This window comes from Pecten maximus, chromosome 14, assembly GCF_902652985.1.
Source record: "Pecten maximus chromosome 14, xPecMax1.1, whole genome shotgun sequence".
NCBI lineage: Eukaryota > Metazoa > Mollusca > Bivalvia > Pectinida > Pectinidae > Pecten > Pecten maximus.
In genome coordinates, this window is record NC_047028.1 from 3,179,285 (window position 1) to 3,204,129 (window position 24,845).

Sequence of the window (24,845 nt, forward strand, 5' to 3'; positions counted from 1 at the left end):
ATAGAGACAGTAGTTACTCGTATAAACACCATAGAGACAGTAGTTACTCGTATAAACACCATAGAGACAGTAGTTACTCGTATAAACACCATAGAGACAGTAGTTACTCGTATAGACACCATAGAGACAGTAGTTACTCGTATAAACACCATAGAGACAGTAGTTACTCGTATAAACACCATAGAGACAGTAGTTACTCGTATAAACACCATAGAGACAGTAGTTACTCGTATAAACACCATAGAGACAGTAGTTACTCGTATAAACACCATAGAGACAGTAGTTACTCGTATAAACACCATAGAGACAGTAGTTACTCGTATAAACACCATAGAGACAGTAGTTACTCGTATAAACACCATAGAGACAGTAGTTACTCGTATAAACACCATAGAGACAGTAGTTACTCGTATAAACACCATAGAGACAGTAGTTACTCGTATAAACACCATAGAGACAGTAGTTACTCGTATAAACACCATAGAGACAGTAGTTACTCGTATAAACACCATAGAGACAGTAGTTACTCGTATAGACACCATAGAGACAGTAGTTACTCGTATAAACACCATAGAGACAGTAGTTACTCGTATAAACACCATAGAGACAGTAGTTACTCGTATAAACACCATAGAGACAGTTGTGACATGAAGCCCAATGGAGCAAATGTCATAAACACAATAGAGGCAGTTATGACATGTGTCCGAATGAAGCAAATGTCATACACACAATAGAGGCAGTTATGACATGTGTCCGAATGGAGCAAATGTCATAAACACAATAGAGAAAGCAATGACATGTGGATCAGTGGAGAAAATGGCATACACACAATAGAAAAAAAGTATTGGCATGTGGGCCAAAGGTGCAAATATCATAAACACAATAGGTGCAGCAATGACATGTGGCCCAATAACGCAAATGTAATAAACACAATAGTGGCAGTAATGACAAATCGACCAATGGAACAAATGTCATAAACACAATAGAGGAAACAATGACATGTAGACCAAGGGAGCAAATGTCATAACCACCATAGAGGCAGTAGTTACATGTGGGCCAATGGAATATCCACATGAGAATATCCCCAGTGGTATTTTGTCATTGTGATCACAAATACACAAATACACAAATATTATGCAGAAATAACTATTTGTTCTGGCGAGTTCCACATAGTACATAATGACTGAAATAAGTAATGCTTACTCTTAACTCCACATATCGACAGGTTTTCAAGATGATAACACTGTGTAATGAGGTAGTCATTGAAAACTGAAGCCACAAATAGTATACATAATGTGTAGCTGGTAGTACTACTGCTTAACTACTTTGCTGTCTTATCATGAATCAGACAACTCCCTGATGGTTCTGAGCATGGTCGATGAAGCATAGCTTGTGAGATAGGCATTGTAAATTATAGATTGATATGAAAAACGGTTGAAGCCTTAGCGCGTTCATATCCTGGATTATTTATATATACTGTACCTATATAGATAGATAGACAATAATAGGTCTCCGCCCATCACCTATAATCATCGTTTCCTGATCCAGAAATGTTCCATTTACCCCAGTAAATGTCAATCATATGACTACTAGAGGTGATTGACCCGTTCTTAATTAGGAAATGACTACTCTGTAACAGTTTATACCTACACTGTATATAACAAACAGTCGCAATCGACCACACACAGTCGAATTCCCCTGAATGTTTGACTGCATCATGGATTGGCTACAACGTGAAATATATTACCGGGGCGCAATTAATAAATATCAATAATATTGCTTCCAAAACTTAATATTTACATTTTGGTGGCAAAGTCACGATATAAACTAAGTAAAACGATTTGCAGTCTATGTGACCATAATTGACACCCAAAACGTGATATCAATCCATGCCGCGCATGAATATATTCACCAACTGGAACTACTTGTAACAAACTATTCTATTTGAGGAATCCCATTGACGAAATCGCTGAATATTGACATTTTTTATGCTAACTCAATTTTAATTTTCAAAAATAACAAAACGAATGTGTCGAGAATGTAAATATAAGTATTAAACTGTCTTTTTTTGGTGTCTATGGTCGATATAGATGTCAGAGCTTTGCAAACAAACATGCCATATTGTGCTATGACTTTTGTTTGCAAAGCTCTTGCATCTATATCGACCATAGACACCACAAAAAGACAGTTTAATCCTTAAATAAAACAGTTAAGGAGGAAGATGTTAACCATACTTTTTTATTACTGTCATATTTCAATGATTGTATATTTGTGTGTATTCTCCGATGCATTCAGATTGTTTCATGCACATTGAACTAGGGTGATATGTATGTCTATGTATGTATGTTTATCTATTAAAGTTAAGTAAAAACAATCTAATCACAAACCTTGCGGCTATAAATATCTTATCCAATCGAATACCTTGTAACTTGTTATAAATATCTGATCCAATCGAATACATTGTAACTTGTTATAAATATCACATCCAATCGAATATCCAATCGAATACCTTTTAACTTGTTGTAAATATCTGATCCAATCGAATACATTTTGACTTGTTATAAATATCTGATCCAATCGAATACATTTTGACTTGTTATAAATATCTCATCCAATTTAATGATTCAATACATTGTTAAGTACTAAATAGTTGAATGACAGACATGCGAAACTAGTCAATTACTTTTTATTGATGAAGACCAATTACGTTAGCCTTACCCCCATTTTCTCCAGATCTGTAGTTTCCGTAAATTTAATGAGAACAACGAGCGCGAGGTGAGACACGTCTGCCTCATGTGGGCGGCAGTACAAATGAAGTCTTACCTTTTTTTCTTCTGACCTCGGATGACAGTACATCCAGTTGTTCATACATCTGAGAATATTTCCTGTTTTATGTCATACTGTGTTGGGGTGATCCTATGGGAGAAAAAGCAAAAAAAAAGATCTTAGTATTTATAGGTATCTACAGAATTCTGTCATTATCACAAGACACTCTAGGTACAATGAGATGCGTGTCAAGGAAGGGCAATCCTCGAACAATGGGGATACCTGCAAGGACAATAGGAATCACAGACCTGTCAAGCATGACCCACTGTACAAAATACATGTCCTGAAAATATGTGAGAACGACTTCGGTATTATGTTAGTGAAACACAATACAACAAGCTATTGATTAGAACCAAAATTATCTTAAGACAAACGACGTTCATTCTGTATGAAGTAATGGTCATATGGCTGCAAAAAAAACATACCTAAATTTGAAATTAATTCAACTTACATCGGATGGCACGTGCAGCAACATCACCAACTATTATGTGAATGTAAATATTGACATATACCTCATTCTAACACGTGAGTACGGAGAACATCCTTCCATACGTACGTAGAGACACAGGTGAATCAGAGAACTGCCACAAACACAGTCCGTGTGTGCAGCATCACATCACACACTGTAATAGGATGCCTGTGGCCGCTCTCCCAGCAGTGGGAATTTCAAAATAATGCATAATTCATGTTAAATAAAAGACGGCACTCTTTCTTTAATATTAAATTCCATTCGGTCTGACATGTTCTATGGTCCGTCTCGTTATCACCAGAAAATGTGCGTGAGGTTCTGCCGTTATCTCACAGACATGGAATATTATACTGCAAGGAGAGTCAAGGTCATCTACTGGATCCAAAATATCAATGGCGGTGATTTTTGGGGGAGTTTTTTTCTGCTTTTATTCATGTGGCAAAAAAACGTAGTGCTGTAGCAAGCAAATACAATAGAATAGAATATTAATAAAATATGACCAGTGTCGCCAGCTACAGAGTTCTGAATGTGTGAACATCAGATATGATTACGATCATTAAATGCATATTGATACTGAATGCTGCATTTGGAGTTTGCGCGAGGAAATAAAACAATCTTAAAAAAAAGAAACGAGTTAAAATATTTAATCATCGATATGAACAACAAATTCTTTGTAAAAAAAACTGATATCCAGATGATGACTAATGCCTTGTCCACTAGCCCTCGGATATTAATGCTAGAATGACATGTTGATATCCAGATGATGACTAATATATTGTCCACCAGCCCCCGGATATTAATGCTGGAGTGATATGTTGATATCCAGATGATGACTAATGTCTTGTCCACCAGCCCCCGGATATTAATGCTAGAATGACATGTTGATATCCAGATGATGACTAATGTATTGTCCACCAGCCCCCGGATATTAATGCTAGAATGACATGTTGATATCCAGATGATGACTAATATATTGCCCGCTAGCCCCCGGATATTAATGCTGGAGTGATATGTTGATATCCAGATGATGACTAATGTCTTGTCCACCAGCCCCCGGACATTGATGTTATAATGATATGTTGATATCCAGATGTTGACTAATGTATTGTCCACCACCCCCGGATATTAATGCTAGAATGACATGTTGATATCCAGATGATGACTAATATATTGTCCACCAGCCCCCGGATATTAATGCTGGAGTGATATGTTGATATCCAGATGATGACTAATGTCTTGTCCACCAGCCCCCGGATATTAATGCTAGAATGACATGTTGATATCCAGATGATGACTAATATATTGCCCGCTAGCCCCCGGATATTAATGCTGGAGTGATATGTTGATATCCAGATGATGACTAATGTCTTGTCCACCACCCCCGGATATTAATGCTAGAATGACATGTTGATATCCAGATGATGACTAATATATTGTCCACCACCCCAAATATTAATGCTAGAATGACAGGTTGATATCCAGATGGTGACTAATGTGTTGTCCACTAGCCCCCGGATATTAATGCTGGAATGACATGTTGATATCCAGATGATGACTAATATATTGTCCACCACCCCAAATATTAATGCTAGAATGACAGGTTGATATCCAGATGTTGACTAATGTATTGTCTACTAGCGCCCCGGATATTAATGCTGGAGTGATATGTTGATATCCAGATGATGACTAATGTATTGCCCGCTAGCCCCCGGATATTAATGCTGGAGTGATATGTTGATATCCGTATGATGACTAATGTATTGTCCACCAGCCCCCGGGTATTAATGCTGGAATGATATGTTGATATCCAGATGATGACTAATGTATTGTCCACCAGCCCCCGGATATTAATGCTAGAATGACATGTTGATATCCAGATGATGACTAATATATTGCCCGCTAGCCCCCGGATATCAATGCTGGAGTGATATGTTGATATCCAGATGATGACTAATGTATTGTCCACTAGCCCCTGGATATTAATGCTGGAATTATTACAATAATTAAGATGGAGAAATGGATTGCATGTGCACAAAAATAATCTCGAAACTGATATGAAGGTGCATTTCGAATGACTGTAAATCAAACTGACATACATTTGTTTTAATATTCAAACATTAAATTGTAAAGTCATCACTCATTTCTTACTCTACATTTCCCGAGATAACGCCCTATTCATCTCGAACGACTTCCTTCTATCCTCCTGAACACTTTTCTCGATTGTTTCCCTTCCATTCCTGCCCTGCAGGTAGGGCGTAAGAATTGTACCTGCTGCCCCCATTGCATGATCGTAAGAGGCGTCTAAATTTGGGAATTCATCTTATCTTTTCTCTTCTTTCTTAACAACTTTCTTCTTCCTAATGTCTCCCTTGACAATGCCTCACTTTTGGGCTTTAGTTGAGCGTTCGCCGCTGTGAGGAAGGCTTTGGGTTCTGTCCCTTGGCCGAGACATACCAGAGTCTTTAAAAATGGTAGTTGCTACTCCTGCTTAGCGTTCAGCATATTTGGAGTGGGACGACTGGTTCGCCCGTTGTCAGTATAATGTGACCGGGTGGGGTGTGCTGCTGGGTGTCTTCGGCAGTATGCTTCAGTGAGGTAGCACTATAAATCGGCAAAAGTTCCGGCCTATCACAAGGAGACTTAACACGAACATACCGCAGCCTCCCAAAACACACAAACGCACTCGTCACACGCATGCATGTCGCAGGCACGGCAGGCCGTCCTTAAATGACCTTAGCTGTTAATAGGACGTTAAACAAAATAAACCAAACCAAACCCTTCCATTCATCTTGTCACCTTACTCGAATGCTTTCCCTTCATTCATTTCACCACCTTACTCGAACTGTTTCACTTCCATTCATCTCACAACCTTACTGCCCTGCAGGTAGGGCGTAAGAATTGTACCTGCTGCCCCCATTGCATGATCGTAAGAGGCGACTAAATTTGGGATCTTATCTTTTCTCCTCTTTCTGAACAACTTTCTTCTTCCTAATGTCTCCCTTGACAATGCCTCACTTTTGGCCTTCAGTTGAACGTTCGCCCCTGTGAGGAAGGCTTTGAGTTCTGTCCCCTGGCCGCGACATACCAGAGTCTTTAAAAATGGTAGTTGCTGCACCTGCTTAGCGCTCAGCATATTAGGAGTGGGACGACTGGTTCGCCCGTTGTCAGTATAATGTGACCGGGTGGGGTGTGCTGCTGGGTGTCTCCGGCAGTATGCTTCAGTGAGGTAGCACTATAAATCGGCAAAAGTTCCGGCCTATACCAAGGAGACTTAACACGAACATACCGCAGCCTCCCAAAACACACATACGCACTCGCCACACGCATGCATGTCGCACACACGGGAGGCCGTCCTTAAATAACGTTAGCTGTTAATAGGACGTTAAACAAAATAAACCAAACCAAACCAAACCTTACTCGAACTGTTTCCCTTCTATTCATCTCACCACCTTAATCGAACTGTTCCCTTCATACATCTCACCAACTTACTCGAACTGTTTCCTTCCATTCCCCGACACCTTACTCTAATGATTTCATTCCTTCATTTCACCATACTCCATACCCAAACTCTTTACTTCTATCCGCCCCCACATCTTTCTCCAAAACCACTACAACGCTCCTAGTCAACCTTCTACTCTGATCGTGAGCATCAGGCCTGCTGTCGGGCACAGCTAGTATGGTTAGTGCATCGCTGAGGGAAATAGTATTTATACAACAATAACACTCCATCACCACGCTTTGGGCAAAATCTATCTTTAGCAGGTACAGACATATTTACATACATATATAAATACTGATCATACTGTCTTACCGCGGACTCGAGCGAAAAGTTAGCAACAGCTGTTTTAAGGGCATGTAACTTTAAGCGCAGTCATCTTGATACCGGGAAGTCGTAGTTTTACATGTGTTGGAGGGTATTGATTTGATAAAGTCATAAACTCTACACGCCTCCACCAACACGGTGGAGTTCTGTGTATCACATACATGGAGAGAACTGTACTATAACCATCAGATTATAGAAAAAAGGCGAGTGTTAAATAGAAGCGTATCAAGGTAATGGGTGCGGCAGTGAATTGTCTAAAGAACACCATGCTGGTACATGTTATCGAAGGTGATTAACGCTGAACGGTTATGTATTCGCTACTATTATGTCATGTTCAATAGCGAATATCGATGCACTCTTGTATTCCAATATATACAGTATCATTTTTGTGTTTGATATAGCTAAGTGGTTAACACTGCTGGCAGACTTTGAGTCCCCGAGGTTTGCCGTTATTTCATTTTTTTCTTTCAAAATACTTTATTGCCAACACAACAAGTACAATGTATAATAACAAGGTATTTTTACATAGCATATCATCAAGATTTGGTGTTGGCAAAAGGGATTGGACAACCGGCTCAGCCTATATTAGTCCTTTCCTATAGATTTCCAGTTTAATGAACAATTGAGTATTTCAAAATTAGTATGTAGTAGGAAAATATAAGAAGTTATTAATTGATATATAAACAGAGACAACACATTCTCACTCACTCTCATACAATGTTCTACTATGTATTCATGATGTGTTTTCAATTGATAGAACTTTTTTTTATAAATAAATGAGTATATAGACATAATTATTACATATAATTTTGAAATCGTTTACTTTTTTTTAGATAAGAACTAGTGTTGGAGAGTATGATTCTATTTAAATCAGTTGGCAAGTCAACGGCACCATATAATAGAACGTGAAGATTGACATATCCTAGAAGGTTATAAACTTATGATGTGATGTCGAATATTCAAGTAAAGTGGACGTTGGAAGCAGAAATGAATTACATTTTTAATATTAGCACCACATGTATAAGAACCATCATCATCCAGATGATCCATACATATATTATAATTTATATCACTAGCTTTGTTTCGCAATTGAGATAAAACAATATTAAGACTGCGAGGGCTGCAATTAATAAAAATATCAGAAATCATAGTTGAAAATACAATTTTAAGGTTGGAGTTAAAGCTAGGAAATTAAAAAAGTGTTTCTTAAAGAATCCTCAAGAGAGTTCCAGTAATTCATAGTGGAGGGGAAAAACTTGTTATAAGTGTTAGTTCTAGTATTAGGTACATTGAAGTATCTTTCATTTCTGAAATTATAAGTATTATTAGTATTCATGAATGGTTGGATGATGTTATAGAGATATGCCGGTGTATACTTATTAATGATTTTATACATGAGTGTAAGTTTATGATTATGTCTTTAGTTTGTAATGTATATAATTGTACTTCTGAGTCAAGTATGTTGTGAGATGTGCCTTAAGGCTTCTAGTTGAACAGATTCAAGTTAATCAGATTGGTTTTTTGTACAGCTATCCAAAGCTATATCTGAGTATTTTAATATTGGTCTAATGTATGCTATATACATGTATATTGTTTTGAGAGTATTTCTATCAACTTTATAATTTAAAATTCTTAAGTCCTTCACTTTTTCACTGTAAAACCTGTCAAAATGTAAGTTTTTAAGTTATGTGATAAAACGTACCTTTGATTTGTTTTAATTTCATATGATGCTCGTCTCAAAGCTGAATTTTTTGCTCGGCAAGTGTCGCAGAAGCTATAAAAAATCTTAGATACGTTTCATAAAATTTGATATGGAATGAAAACTAATTTAAGATCCTAGATATTCTATCTTGTCTCTCAGGTAACCCTAACCAAATATATCAAAACGTACCATTCGTCCTTGAAGAAAACTAATAAAGATTTGTATTCTCATTAGATAACATTGGTAAGAGTAGAAATCTCGGGTTCATCAAAGCTACGTTATATTTCGATATCGTATCAAATAGAAAGTTTAATTTAGGGAATGGCCAACGATACCTTCGTAAAGTAGAGCATATTTCTAAATAATCGATGATAAACGACGGTTTTAGTCAATACCACAGAGACACGTGTAATTAAGAAACCTGTCAGTCATTTTACTGGTAAATAAATAATATAATGACACCTGTCAAAACTAATACGATTCGTCGCTACCAAAATATCCAGGCGTCCCTCTTCCCTCGACACAAAACATTTGTATTAGACATGTTACATTTTGTATTATTATATGTGTTTATGGACTTTTCTCACCTCCTGGTTCCTTTCACCCGTATAAGTGTTCATTATTGTTTTTGTATATTTCCACGTCGTGGAAGGATCTGGTATGTTTTTGAACGCTCTGTGTTGAAATGTGTTTCTAATGAGATGTATCTAACCGGCTCTTACAGGTGCGCCCGAAACGTTAATCAGTACAAACTAGATTTGATGTTCCTTATAATGATACCTCGCCGGTGATACCAAACAACAGAGCAGGCACCTACATACACTAACGAGGCGCAAGGGTTTATACAACATGTACTTGTAGGAAAAGGTCAAACTATTTCGTTATAGCATTTTTACCTTTGTCTTAAAATTTCTATTTTTCGCGACAAGAAACCAAATAGTTCAAGCATATTTTATAGAGAACTACGGACCCTAAGACAAGATGTGGTCGGAGAAATAGGCATAAGTTGACGGCTTAAATTCAATAAAATATAAAATAAAATCAGCTCTTATTAACGTTAGTAGGACCTACTGGAATATATTATACTGCAAGGTGAGTCAAGGTCACAGGGGCAGAACAAAGAATCAACAGGACAGGCACACTACATGATGTCTATTGTTTTAATCGGTATCAATATTGAACACCACCTGCTGTTAAATCTGTAAATGAAAAATAAAAAAAGGGTTTCTTTTAAAGACTGAAAGTTTAATTTTTTTATCTACTGTAAAAACATTTGTAAATTTACAATATGTGTTGCATTTGCCTATATGACGTTTATAAACCAAATTGAAGTACATGTGTATGGGACATATACTACATTGTAGAATTCACAGTGATTCAATTTCAATTTGTTATTGACTGTTGGCCATTACGGCCCATAATTATCTATTATAAACAGCACAATACGTAATATTGTATAGAAGAACAATACATATACAAAGTGGAGCATACAGATCGGATCTTATTGGCTTCGAATGTAGATTTGCCTAAACGACGTTATTCTGTGATAATGTTAACACTTAGTAGCTGTATTACATTAAACATTGAAGGTTTTCGCCAAAAAATATTCTAGTAATTAGGCGACTTCTTACATTGTTAGATATATTACATACTGATATAAAAAGTTATTCATCTTCTTCCTCAGTCGTTGACTTACAAATTAAACAATATCTCATTTTTCGATCAATATTGTTTAAATGGCAAGTTTCGATTGTTAATGAATGCGCAGACATGCGCAGCTTTGATAAATTATTCTGTATTTCGTAAGTATATATATATTTGGTTAAATAAACATTCTTTGGCGTATAGCTTTAGATTTTATTGGTGATTGGCAGAGCCTTGTCCCATCGAAACCTGAAGAGCATAGTAAATCGTGTACACAAACCAATGTTTTACTTAATGGAAAAAAATCATATGCAGTATTTAAATACAGTTTTTCGTGTCAGGCAGTTTGAATCAATATTTCATTATCCTACATCTTGTATATTTTAAGGGAAAATGACTATGTTCCCAGTAAAACTTAACATTATTTGTAGATTTTTGAACTTTTAGTAATATCTTGATCCGTTTAGTGATGGAATACAGCTCTAGGTGTTCTAAGTAAAACAAATTAAACTTGTCTGCCAGTTACTTTCGATATCACTAGGCCTCGAGAGCTTTCTAGATTAGTTGGTATTTAGTCATATAAGCCACCAAGATAAAAATAAATCAACTTCACAAGTGATAACGTGTACGCTAATATTTTTATAAGAAATGTAGTTGTCACAAGATTTTCTAAAGCGTTATTCTAGAGACGAAATTACCAAATATGTCAACGCCGTCATAGGGGCTCGATATCAAATTGTGAGAAACGAAAGACACGACAACACTAAAAGTCAAGCATTTATATAAAAAAAACAATGTGAAAATCAGGTTATCGTCATTGTTTTCGGAAGTGTATACATGCTATTGTTGAGGCTATTCAATGATATCAAAGGCTGATCTTACACCAAATTCCGAAATTGAGCCTCAATGAGCATCGCCCGCTAACGACACGGGTCTGACCGATTACATACGGAATCTGTCATACGAAATACTTCCCTTACTATTCCGGAGTACCTTGTATCAAACTAACGGTCTCCGTATAAAACTGGCACTTCTGTTCATATTTAACCATCCAGTGAATCTTTTTATGTCAGTTTCTGATTAAAACTCCTACACAACTGCCTTCTAAACCACTGTCTCCTAAACAACCGCCTTCTAAATTACTGCATCCTTAGCTACCATTTCCAAAACTACCACCACCCAAATTACCAGCTAACTAACTACCACCTCCCAACATCTAATTGCTTCTACATGCTTTACTTCCCCGTAACACATATATCGAGAGGACGGGGTCCATGGATTGTGTCCACGGATGGTGTCCATTGATAGGTTCCACGAATGGTGTCCATGGATGGTGTCCACAGACGGTGTCCATGGATGGTGTCCACAGACGGTGTCCATGGATGGTGTCTACAGACGGTGTCCACGGATGGTGTCCACAGACGGTGTCCATGGATGGTGTCCACAGACGGTGTCCACAGATGGTGTCCATGGACGGTGTCTACAGACGGTGTCCATGGATGGTGTCCACAGTTGGTGTCCACGGATGGTGTCCATGGATGGTGTCCACAGATGGTGTCCACGGATGGTGTCCACAGATGGTGTCCATGGATGGTGTCAACAGTTGGTGTCCACAGATGGTGTCCATGGATGGTGTCCATGGATGGTGTCCACAGATGGTGTCCACAGATGGTGTCCCTGGATGGTGTCCACAGATTGTGTCCATGGATGGTGTCCACAGTTGGTGTCCATAGATGGTGTCCACAGACGGTGTCCACGGATGGTGTCTACAGACGGTGTTCATGGATGGTGTCTACAGACGGTGTCCACGGATGGTGTCTACAGACGGTGTCCATGGATGGTGTCTACAGACGGTGTTCATGGATGGTGTCTACAGACGGTGTCCACGGATGGTGTCTATAGACGGTGTCCATGGATGGTGTCTACAGATGGTGTTCATGGATGGTGTTTACAGACGGTGTCCATGGATGGTGTCCACAGACGGTGTCCACGGATGGTGTCTACAGACGGTGTCCATGGATGGTGTCTACAGATGGTGTCCATGGATGGTGTCTACAGACGGTGTCCATGGATGGTGTCCACAGACGGTGTCCATGGATGGTGTCTACAGATGGTGTCCATGGATGGTGTCTACAGACGGTGTCCATGGATGGTGTCTACAGATGGTGTCCATGGATGGTGCCTACAGACGGTGTCCATGGATGGTGTCCACAGACGGTGTCCATGGATGGTGTCCACAGTTGGTGTCAATGGATGGTGTCTACAGTTGGTGTCAATGGATGGTGTCTACAGACGGTGTCCATGGATGGTGTCCACAGTTGGTGTCAATGGATGGTGTCCACGGATGGTGTCCATGGATGGTGTCAACAGATGGTGTCCATGGATGGTGTCCATGGATTTTGTCCACAGATGGTGTCCATGGTAGTGTCCACATACGGTGTCCACATACGGTGTCCATGGATGGTGTCCATAGATGGGTTCCACAAATTTGTCCATGGATTGTGTCCACAGACGGTGTCCATGGATGGTGTCCATGGATGGTGTCCACGAATGGTGTCCATGGATGGTGTCCACAGATGGTGTCCATGGATGGTGTCCACAGTTGGTGTCAATGGATGGTGTCAACGAATGGTGTCCATGGATGGTGTCCACAGACGGTGTCAATGGATGGTGTCAACGAATGGTGTCCATGGATGGTGTCCACGAATGGTGTCCATGGATGGTGTCCACAGATGGTGTCCATGGATTGTGTCCACAGACGGTGTCCATGGATGGTGTCAACAGTTGGTGTCAATGGATGGTGTCAACGAATGGTGTCCAGGGATGGTGTCCACAGTTGGTGTCAATGGATGGTGTCAATGAATGGTGTCCATGGATGGTGTCAACAGTTGGTGTCCATGGATGGTGTCAACAGTTGGTGCCCATGGATGGTGTCAACAGTTGGTGTCCATGGATGGTGACCACAGATATGAGGTCCACGAACGGTTTCGATTTGACAAGGATGTCGAAGCTCGATATGGCAGCTGAGATCCAACATGGTAGCATTACTCTAACAATGTGCTCTCAATATTGAAATTGATCTCGGTCCAGGAAACCGCACCTTGATACAGCAGTCCTCATCGTATCCTTGTGATACCACACAACAATTGGCTGGGTGGGTATTGACAATACTTGTGATATCACATTACGATTGGCTGGGTGGGTATTGACAATACTTGTGATACCACATTACGATTGGCTGGTTGGGTATTGACAATACTTGTGATACCACATTACGATTGGCTGGATGGATATTTGACAATACTTATGATATCACATTACGATTGGCTGGGTGGGTATTGACAATACTTGTGATACCACATTACGATTGGCTGGATGGATATTTGACAAAACTTATGATATCACATTACGATTGGCTGGATGGATATTTGACAATACTTATGATATCACATTACGATTGGCTGGGTGGGTATTGACAATACTTGTGATACCACATTACGATTGGCTGGATGGATATTTAACAATACTTATGATATCACATTACGATTGGCTGGGTGGGTATTGACAATACTTGTGATACCACATTACGATTGGCTGGATGGATATTTGACAATACTTATGATATCACATTACGATTGGCTGGGTAGATGTTTGAAAATACTTGCGAACAGGTATTGCCAAGAAAGACCTGGCAAAATGTTGGTAAGGAAACATGTTTTATTGCAGAAACATACGGGGTCGTCAAACTTTAATCAGCTTAGAAGCATATTAACCCTTTAAGAATTCTAGAAGTGGAAGTGTTCGTTGACCTATGCCTATAGCAATGAACCCTGTGTGACTGCATAGCTATAAATGGACCGTGTGTGGACCAGCTAACATAGCTAAAAATGGACCGTGTGTGGACCAGCTACCAAGGCTATAAATGGACCGTGTGTGGACCAGCTAACATAGCTATAAATGGACCGTGTGTGGACCAGCTACCAAGGCTATAAATGGACCGTGTGTGGACCAGCTGACATAGCTATAAATGGACCGTGTGTGGACCAGCTAACATAGCTATAAATGGACCGTGTGTGGACCAGCTAACATAGCTATAAATTGACCGTGTGTGGACCAGCTAACATAGCTATAAATTGACCGTGTATGGACACTCTAACACAGCTATAAATGGACCGTGTGTGGACCAGCTAGCTGCAAGTAGGCACTCCACAAATGTACATTACAAATAAAATGTATGCCAAGATTCCTCTGGGATCGCATACCTGCATTATGTTACAGAGCCTGATGCGAGTTGATTTCCCAGTTGTGGATTAACATGCAATCAATTTCAATTGTTGTAGACAAACCGTATACTACGACTAGTTATCCGATACTCGTCCCTTCGTGTACACAGGGGCTTGACGAAAGAGACATTGAATAGAGTAAACACTAAGCATACAATGCTCCCGAATACAGACTGTATGTGACTTGCCCCTGTGGTCTAGTAGAATAGGCATTCCTGTGTTTATACATTATTAGGGAAATAATCGATAAATTATACAGTGTAGTTTTGACCTTTTTGTCGCGTTCGTTACTTTACATTAAATTTAAGACTTAGACATATCATACAGTACAGATGTATCAGGTAATGGCTATATCATATATCAGATTCAATGTAATTCCCAAGACAGTTATATATATATATCGTCATTATAACTACTGAGATTACGTGGATGTGTCCTAGATTTACTTAAGGGGTGTTATCTGTAACAAAAACGCTTGCACTTCCTGAACGCATGGTTTTGTTTAGGCGTTTTAAAGTTCTACGTGTAGAATCTAAGGTAGGTGTTGATAGGTAGGTACAGGTAGAGAGGTGGGTAGGTAGGAAGTAGGTAGTTAGGTATATGTAGGTATGAAGGTAGACAGAGAGAGAGAGAGAGAGAGAGAGAGAGAGAGAGAGAGAGAGAGAGAGAGAGAGAGAGAGAGAGAGAGAGAGAGAGAGAGAGAGAGAGACAGACAGACAGACAGACAGACAGACAGACAGACAGACAGACAGACAGAGAGACAGAGAGAGAGAGAGACACAGACAGACAGAGACAGACAGACAGACAGAGAGAGCGACAGAGAGAGAGACAGAGAGAGAGACAGAGAGAGAGAGGCGTTATTAGTCGGATTACTCCATCATACAGCAGGATGTAGCCGATATCTCCACCAGGACAAGAATACAATATGGACCGTCTTATAGGAAATCAGTATACTTATTGTTTGTAACTGTCCTGCCATGTCACACCAGGGTTAAAACAACGGAGATACTTCTCTTGACAGTATCGTTATATTGACGTTTTGATAAAATAGTATGACCATGATTTTAATATTGCAGATACATTTCATCATAAAATTTGTTTTTGGAAACGATGATGGATATGTGTTTTTAAAAACAATCTGATATGTACGGGATACTAGGTCTAGACTAGATACCGCTGTTACTGTTAAGCATAAGACTATCAAATTGATTTGTACAGCGATAGAACAAAATGAAATAATGATAGCTATCCTTTGGTAGTAGGTAAATGGAGGCATATTAAGTTGAATATACCGTATAGCCGGTTATTTTCGGGGGTAAGAGGGAGGGAGCAGGTTGATATTTTTGCTGTTTTATAGGGCAATAACATGGTCGCAAAAATTGTATCCGTGGAATAATTATAAAGGGGTAAATTCTACGTGGAATGTGAGGTTGTCTGTAAACTTTACCTGTCCCAAAGATTGGTATCCTGGACGTTCAAGTTTATTACCATTGCCTCTTACTAGATGCTGTCCTTTATCGCAAAATAATGTTTCAGCAATGATTGTTTTTGTGAAAATAATTGTTCTTCGGCAGTTACATGTGTACTGGTAATGTCACCAAATACTGTCAGAAAATGTTATTGTCCCAGTTCTGAATTTAGAAAATACCTCCTTGACATTAACATCCAGAATATGTTTGTTCGTATCTGCACTTCAGTGAATCAGTTGATCAGCGAAGGTTGACTTCAATTTAGATGTCATCCCTCTGTAAATAGTTTCAAGTAAATGTGGACCTTGGCATTCAGAAATTATTTTGTTTAAATCATCGAAAGTTGTTTTTCACTTGATATTGTTCTTCAGTACGTATTTTATCGTAATCATGAAACAATGTCTTTCATTTCTTCTGATAGTCATTTGATGTTGTCCTTCAGTGAATTGTTTTCAGTAACCACAGCCCTTGACATTTTAAGTAGAGAGCTTTAGTATATTTGGTCAGTAAATATCATATAACAATAAGTGTTGTATTGCTGTTTTGAATTATCTATCAGTTAATGTGTAACATTGTGAAGGTTGCCCTTCAGAATAGGTAGTTAATGAATATTGCCCCACACCTTATAGGCTGATACACGATGATCGTGATAAACCTAAAAGGTCTCACCTTGAGTGATTATCTTAATAACCTATAGGTTTACATGAAGACAGCCTCGTGATAATTACTGAGTATATAGATGGCTTGTCAATAAAACAACTGGTCTTTCAGGGTTGACTATCGATTAGATGTAATGCGGACTATGATTCCCCGTCATTGTCCACAATACCTGACCATTACAAACATGCAGATGCGATCGGAGTTACAGAAAACATATACGTATTGTTATTTGGACGGGACATGATCGGTTGTCATGAACATTATTAAAAGCATCCTATATATAATACTGTTAAAAACAATATCGATTGACGTTTGGCATTTCAAGACACGAATGACATTTGGTTGACCGGCATATACGCTTGTAGTGGCAATCACATGGGACTCTCCCGGCCTTCATTGCTGGAGTCCACCGACGCCATGGACTCGGTCGTCATACAGAATTAATTTACATGTATAAGTATCGCATGTCCCCATCACAGCCTCAAAAGGGTTAATGTTATTCACCAAATGAAAAATTATCGCCAATTACCAATATTCACTATCGTAAATTAATAATTTTTAATTTAGGCATGCGTTGACTACTCTAGATCCAATATACTGTTTGTATGATTATGTTAAGCTGTAAAAGAGGCTATGCTAGGCACAGACGTTCTAAACATCGTATAAGTTAACTTAAAAGGTAGCACCTGTTCAGAACTTCTACACGTATTTCATCTTTTCAGATTATATGTACCTAATTAACCAAGTTATATTTTTATATATTCTTATACTTAATTAGACCCATATCTGTATTCCTGACTTTCTGTATTTTCACATTTTAGCGTCTTGCCTCACTTCCAAGTCCTAGAAGGACTAGAGGGTCAAAACGGCTGCGTGATGCAATTTCAAACTGATGTCGATATTCATATCAAAACATGCTATTAATAAGTGTCTTTTATGTAATCCTTTGGTGAATTTTCAAGGATTTCAACAAAATATTTGAAGATAAGAATATGTGTTCTTAGTAAGCTGTTCTAAGTAAATCCTAAAGAATACTTGCGTTCACCTTAGTCCTTCAAATGTACAACAATTATTGTACAATGTAAGTAGAAATAGTTTCTAAACGTCCAATTATGTTTTGAATTATCCTGGTTTATTTAAGCGAATCAATAATTTATATATGTGTGTCATTAACTATTACTCCAATCTTCTCTATATTGCGAAAACATCAACGGCGATATGATCAAGATTCAGGAATTAATTATAAACGGAACCCAGTGTAGAGATATATATTGGTATAACCAGCTTCCACGCTGAAGGAACCGGAAGTTAACCATATATATATGGGAGATACCTCACGGAAACAAAATGGCGTGTATGCTGGATATAAACAATCCTAATTGGGTCAACTTGTCGTAATGGTCACAGCATAAATAAAACTGGAAATTTGAATGATGAGTTCTGTTATGTAATTTCCTATCGGCAATTCTTGGCATGTGGTATTGATGTGATCGTGTCAGTATATAGCTTTCTAAATTAAGTTTACAGAGGAAAGAAAGGCAGTTTCATGTCCATATTGCATGCTGGACTTGTAAATATGCATCACAGCGCATGTCAATAATATTATGAATAGTAACATTTTGAAACCTATAGCTTCATGTTTTATTATCGTCTGAATACATTATATTGGTAATTTTCCATGAAGTCGGTATTTTCAACAATTCTTCAAAATTGGCAAATTTCCATTTATTGAAGCAGATATTCATAAACATGTTCCTTGAAAACTTTCGACAAGTGCCCAATAGTTTGATAAAGCGATATTAAACAGCTTATGTATGTGTTTGTATATTATGACTATTTTGATTTGATTTGATTTGATAGCCATGACCCTTACACAAAGGGAACGATGTATTTAAGATATACTTTATTACAGTTCATTCCGTTTACCAGTTCTGTCGAAGCTGACTGGAAGGTGTGGTGAGTTTATAACCTTCTATCGAACACGTGTAGTATCTCGGTATAACTCGGCCTACTGCCGTGCTAAGGATTAACTCTCGTCGATAAAACTGGCGAGAGCCTAACCAGACATCGGGGAACATATCCAAAAGATGGTGTACGTTATGACCCTGGAGGATAGAGATTTTTGCATGGTAGTATCGACACCTGTTAATGACCAATCGATTTGCATTACAAGTAGTTGAGAAGTAAATAAGTAGTCCAAGCCATTCCCATTACTGTATGCTATGTAGGCTAGGGCTGACTCGGTGTTATATGTACATACATTGTATATTGTTGATCAGATATGGATCCGTACAGTATGATATGGCATGGTCCAGCTGTTCCATCCTCACAATAATAATATTATTAATTTTAGCATACAACGTATTTACAATCTGTGTATCAGAGACTGATTTAAGTCCAAATCGTTATTGCATATTTTTGTTTTGTTCCTGATGCAAGATTATTTTGACAGCATCTTCAATATAAATTCGTTATTTAATGCAGTGCCAACCAATACTATATATACCATTACTATTCTTCGATATTCATCGACTTTGATTGTTACGTCAAAATACATAACGCACGTGACGGTTTTTGAGAATTTTGAATGTGACATGCATTATTATATTAAAGACTACCCACCTTCGTAGGCGTGGTCCTGGTCAGCGATGTGTCTGATCCACTGGACGTGAACACCGTGTCAGCTTCACCACCTAGGCAGACGAACTCCTATTAACTTGGACATTCGCCCTGTATGAAATCACACTCACAATGTATCAATAATTCCCTGAACCGATGGCAGGATTTCTCCAGACATATAGTTTCTCCGAGCCGTCGTCTCACCAGTACACACCTCCCGTGTTACTTAGCCGTGTAGACAAACACTATTGTTTTCACTAAGCAACCACGGACACACAATGGTGACCTTAATTGAATAAGACTACAATTCAAATCGTTGGAGGAAGTTCGATATTGGTAACTTGACCAACCACAGAGTCTGGTAGGGTTATCCACCACATCAAACGCTTAACAGAACCGACTCTACCAATCTCTGTAAAATATAGACCAGGAACCGAGGCAGCAGGACCCGCGGCCGGTCATACTCCTATAGCGGTGCCATGGAATCTGTATTATGGTACATTGGATAGTCGAGTCTGCCGATTGCTGCGTTGCTGTCGATGCTAATATGATGAAGATTACAGTATTCAAATAAAACTGTTTTGACATTGAAGAATGTAGAGGAGCCGACGGTAGACGATATGAAATCGTCTCTACATCACTGAGTGATGATTACAGAAGTAGAGATATCTGTATGGCCCTGAGACAATTCTCAGATAAATCTACCAACCAAATATGCTGTAATTCAATAAAAATGAAACAACAAGAACAATCGCACGCGTATGTATTCTAATCGGCATTTTTTCATGTCTTATCCTAGCGTTGTTAATGCGGCACATTAAATTACACAATGTTTCCAATATGACGTTCGTCGCCTTTAGAAACTGGTTTCCAGATAAATTATTGCCAATTTTCACCACCGAAAAATGCTACTCCGTTCCAGACGGTAAAACATGTTGTTTAAACAAAGTTAGTAGCCACAACAGACCATGCAGCAAAGCGTTTACATATTTATATGTGGCTTGAAACGTTGATATAAGGAATAACACATATCTACGTCTACATCTTCAATATCCGCTACATGAACCGTTTATCACGAAAACAAAAAGTAAAATGGTATTTGTGCATTATAAAAGGGCATTTCGAACTTGAAGTATTTATATATATGCCTGGGGATGATAGTCATGTTAAGATGACCTTCAATATTATTCCTCAACCTTTAATAAGTCACTGGCAACTCGTGTCATAACTCCAACTACTGTAAGCCTTTCAGAGTTGACATAGATGGTATTTAGTCATATACAGCTCATATTTGTTATTATTTCAAAACTTGACAGTTAAAGCTTTCCTATATTATAATTCTACATTTGTGCTATCACCTTACTGTTTACTGTACATACAATAATCTTAGGTATAAACACAGATCTAACATGATAGTCAGGCAATAAACTACTTATCACTGTAGTTCATACATGTGTTAATTGCATCACGTGATGTTACATGTTAATTCTACTTATTTATGAAATAACATATCTGCGGTGTTTTTATGAACACGTGCTGCTTGATATTCATGAAATACCCATTGAAAGCCCAGAATAATATATCGATGATAAATGGTATCAGATTTTTAATTCATATCGGTGGCAGCTAAAAATATAGAGGGAAATGCTTAAATTCATTAGTAGAACTTTCACGTGATTTACATGTATATACGCCAAAAGATAAAGATATACATTTCAATCAAACATCTACGTCAATGCGTAATTTTCTATTAATGGCACTTGATAATGCCTTTACTGAAATAAATAAGGAAAAATGAAAATGGAGACCTACAGTATTGCGTAGTTGTAGAAGCTTCATATGACATATGCTCGTCGTGTATCCACACCATGTACTACTTACGTATGTCATGTATCCACACCATGTACTAATTACGTATGTCATGTCCCACACCATGTACTACTTACCTATGTCATGTATCCACACCATATACTTCTTACGTATGTCATGTATCCACACCATGTACTACTTACGTATGTCATGTCCCACACCATGTACTACTTACCTATGTCATGTATCCACACCATGTACTACTTACCTATGTCATGTATTCACACCATATACTTCTTACGTACGTCATGTATCCACACCATGTACTACTTACGTATGTCATGTATCCACACCATGTACTAATTACGTATGTCATGTCCCACACCATGTACTACTTACCTATGTCATGTATCCACACCATATACTACTTACCTATGTCATGTATCCACACCATGTACTACTTACGTATGTCATGTATCCACACCATATACTTCTTACGTATGTCATGTATCCACACCATGTACTAATTACGTATGTCATGTCCCACACCATGTACTACTTACCTATGTCATGTATCCACACCATATACTTCTTACGTATGTCATGTATCCACACCATATACTACTTACCTATGTCATGTATCCACACCATATACTACTTACGTATGTCATGTATCCACACCATGTAATACTTACGTATGTCATGTATCCACACCATGTACTACTTACGTATGTCATGTATCCACACCAAGTACTACTTACGTATGTCATGTATCCACACCATGTACTACTTACGTATGTCATGTATCCACACCATATACTACTTACGTATGTCATTATCCACACCATGTAGTACTTACGTATGTCATGTATCCACACCATATACTACTTACGTATGTCATTATCCACACCATATACTACTTACGTATGTCATGTATCCACACCATATACTACTTACGTATGTCATGTATCCACACCATGTAGTACTTACGTATGTCATGTATCCACACCATATACTACTTACGTATGTCATTATCCACACCATATACTACTTACGTATGTCATGTATCCACACCATGTACTACTTACGTATGTCATGTATCCACACCATATACTACTTACGTATGTCATGTATCCACACCATGTACTACTTACGTATGTCATGTATCCACACCATATACTACTTACGTATGTCATTATCCACACCATGTAGTACTTACGTATGTCATGTATCCACACCATGTACTACTTACGTATGTCATGTATCCACACCATGTACTACATACGTATGTCATATATCCACACCATATACTACTTACGTATGTCATTTATCCACACATAACCATGTACTACTTACGTATGTCATGTATCCACACCATATACTACTTACGTATGTCATTTATCCACACATAACCATATACTACTTACGTATGTCATTTATCCACACATAACCATATACTACTTACGTATGTCATTTATCCACACATAACCATATACTACTTACGTATGTCATTTATCCACACATAACCATATACTACTTACGTATGGCATGTATCCACACCATATACTACTTACGTATGGCATGTATCCACACCATGTACTACTTACGTATGGCATGTATCCACACCATGTACTACTTACGTATGTCATGTATCCACACCATGTACTACTTACGTATGGCATGTATCCACACCATGTACTACTTACGTATGTCATGTATCCACACCATATACTACTTACGTATGTCATGTATCCACACCATGTACTACTTACGTATGTCATGTATCCACACCATGTACTACTTACGTATGTCATGTATCCACACCAAGTACTTCTTACGTATGTCATGTATTCACGCCATATACTACTTACGTATGTCATTATCAATATCATTTTACGTATAAGTAAGCATATATAATCTTTTGATAAACGTTTTTTATAATATTTCATTATGTTGTGTAAAAGCGGTAAATACAGATAATGTTCTAGTACATTGCGGTAGGCAATTCATAATTCAATTAATACATGAAATACTGACAGGTAAATCATGGTACTAATAGTGTAAACAGGCTTGAAAACGAAAGTAGATCGAGGTTTAACTTCGGTATAAACTCCTATTTGACGATTCGTTAAAGAACACTTATCTGACTTAGATCGATATCAGTGTGGGAAGGATACATTTAACGTACCATAAATTATCAATCGATATCACCTGTTGATACTATTTATAGACATGTGTAGAATGCAATCAGAGCTGAGAATTCTATGATGTCTGTCTGCCTAGTCAATTTTATCTTACACCGAGGAAAAAACGAGTGTCACTTTATCAGGTAACCATTCTGATCAATTTCATGAAAGTGAACAGTTTTTAGAGCTTTAGATCAAAGCATGGATGCAAGTGTCATGTTAATTTCCAGATATTTTTCACATATGATAACTGTCTACAGGTAAACGACTTGTAGGAATTCTCTGAAATGACTAAAAAGAGAACAAACGGAATTCATTCTTGGCAAACGATCAAATGATCTATCTATCCACCAATCTATCTTGTATCTATCAGTCCGTCCGTCCGGCCGTCCATCCATCCATCCATCCATCCATCCACCCATCCATCCATCCATCAGATATTGGGGCGGGTGAGACGATTGTTACGCTGTACTTCATCGGAAAAAACTTCTGATCAATAATATTGTATATGGATGTAAATAGGGATTGGATTTCACTTTTATGTTAACCATGCTTTTATGGAGCAATTCCTCTAAGAATATATTCTATGGGGCGCGCTAGCGCCCCATTTGGAATATATTCTTAGAGGAATTGCTCCATAAAAGCATGGTTAACATAAAAGTGAAATCCAATCCCTATATTTACACTTACGGATGTTGTTTCTATAAGTCTTTGTGATTACAATATTTTTTTCTTTGTAAGTAAAAAAAATCATATAAAAGTCGGACACAGTGGGAGGAGTCAATTATTAGAACAGCCAATGGTGACGCTTCACAACAAATTGAGAATTTGTTTCCGCGGTAAAAAATAGTTCTGTTTTTTATTATGATATTAACATAAATAACAAAAACATTTTGATAGATTATCATATTCAATATTGTCAAACATGTTATTTTTATACATTTTCAAATAAAAAAAAATAACCATTTGAAACTTAAATTGTAAAGCCATGGTCTTGGCGAAAGTAGTTCCCGTACCCTGTCATATTTTCATACGCAAGTTCAAAGGTCAATGTTTCCATGCAAGAATGGTAAACAAATCGGTCTGGTATTGTTATATAGTGACAAAACTTTGCAAGTGTAAATATAGTGTCATGTTAAATTCTTCATGCTTTTCACTGATTACTGAAATATCAAACCAAAACAATCAAACACAAAATCCTTTATCTATATTCTAGTATGTCGTTGATTTATTTCAAATTCAAGCCAAGTTTTTATGTTTCGATTCGATTTGCCCCCAAAAAAAATGAATAAACCTACTCTTCGTGTGAATGTCGTCACCTCTAAGCGTGTGTTTAAGGACGAGTCCGAGCGGCC

General features: G+C 38.0%; 1 protein-coding gene across 2 annotated transcripts in view; it reads right to left on the reverse strand.

Annotated features, from left to right (window-relative positions):
- Window positions 1-19,943, reverse strand: part of LOC117342208 (thrombospondin-2-like) — a 98,231-nt gene extending 78,288 nt beyond the window's left edge. Inside the window, exons 1-2 of one of the 2 annotated variants that reach the window (XM_033904263.1) lie at window positions 19,499-19,943; window positions 2,824-2,916 (exon numbers count right to left, since the gene is read on the reverse strand). The gene's annotated coding sequence lies outside the window, so the exon portion shown is untranslated. The remainder of the gene's footprint in view (window positions 1-2,823; window positions 2,917-19,498) is intronic. The other variant, XM_033904259.1, reaches the window with a different exon arrangement.
- Window positions 19,944-24,845: the final 4,902 nt, after the last annotated feature.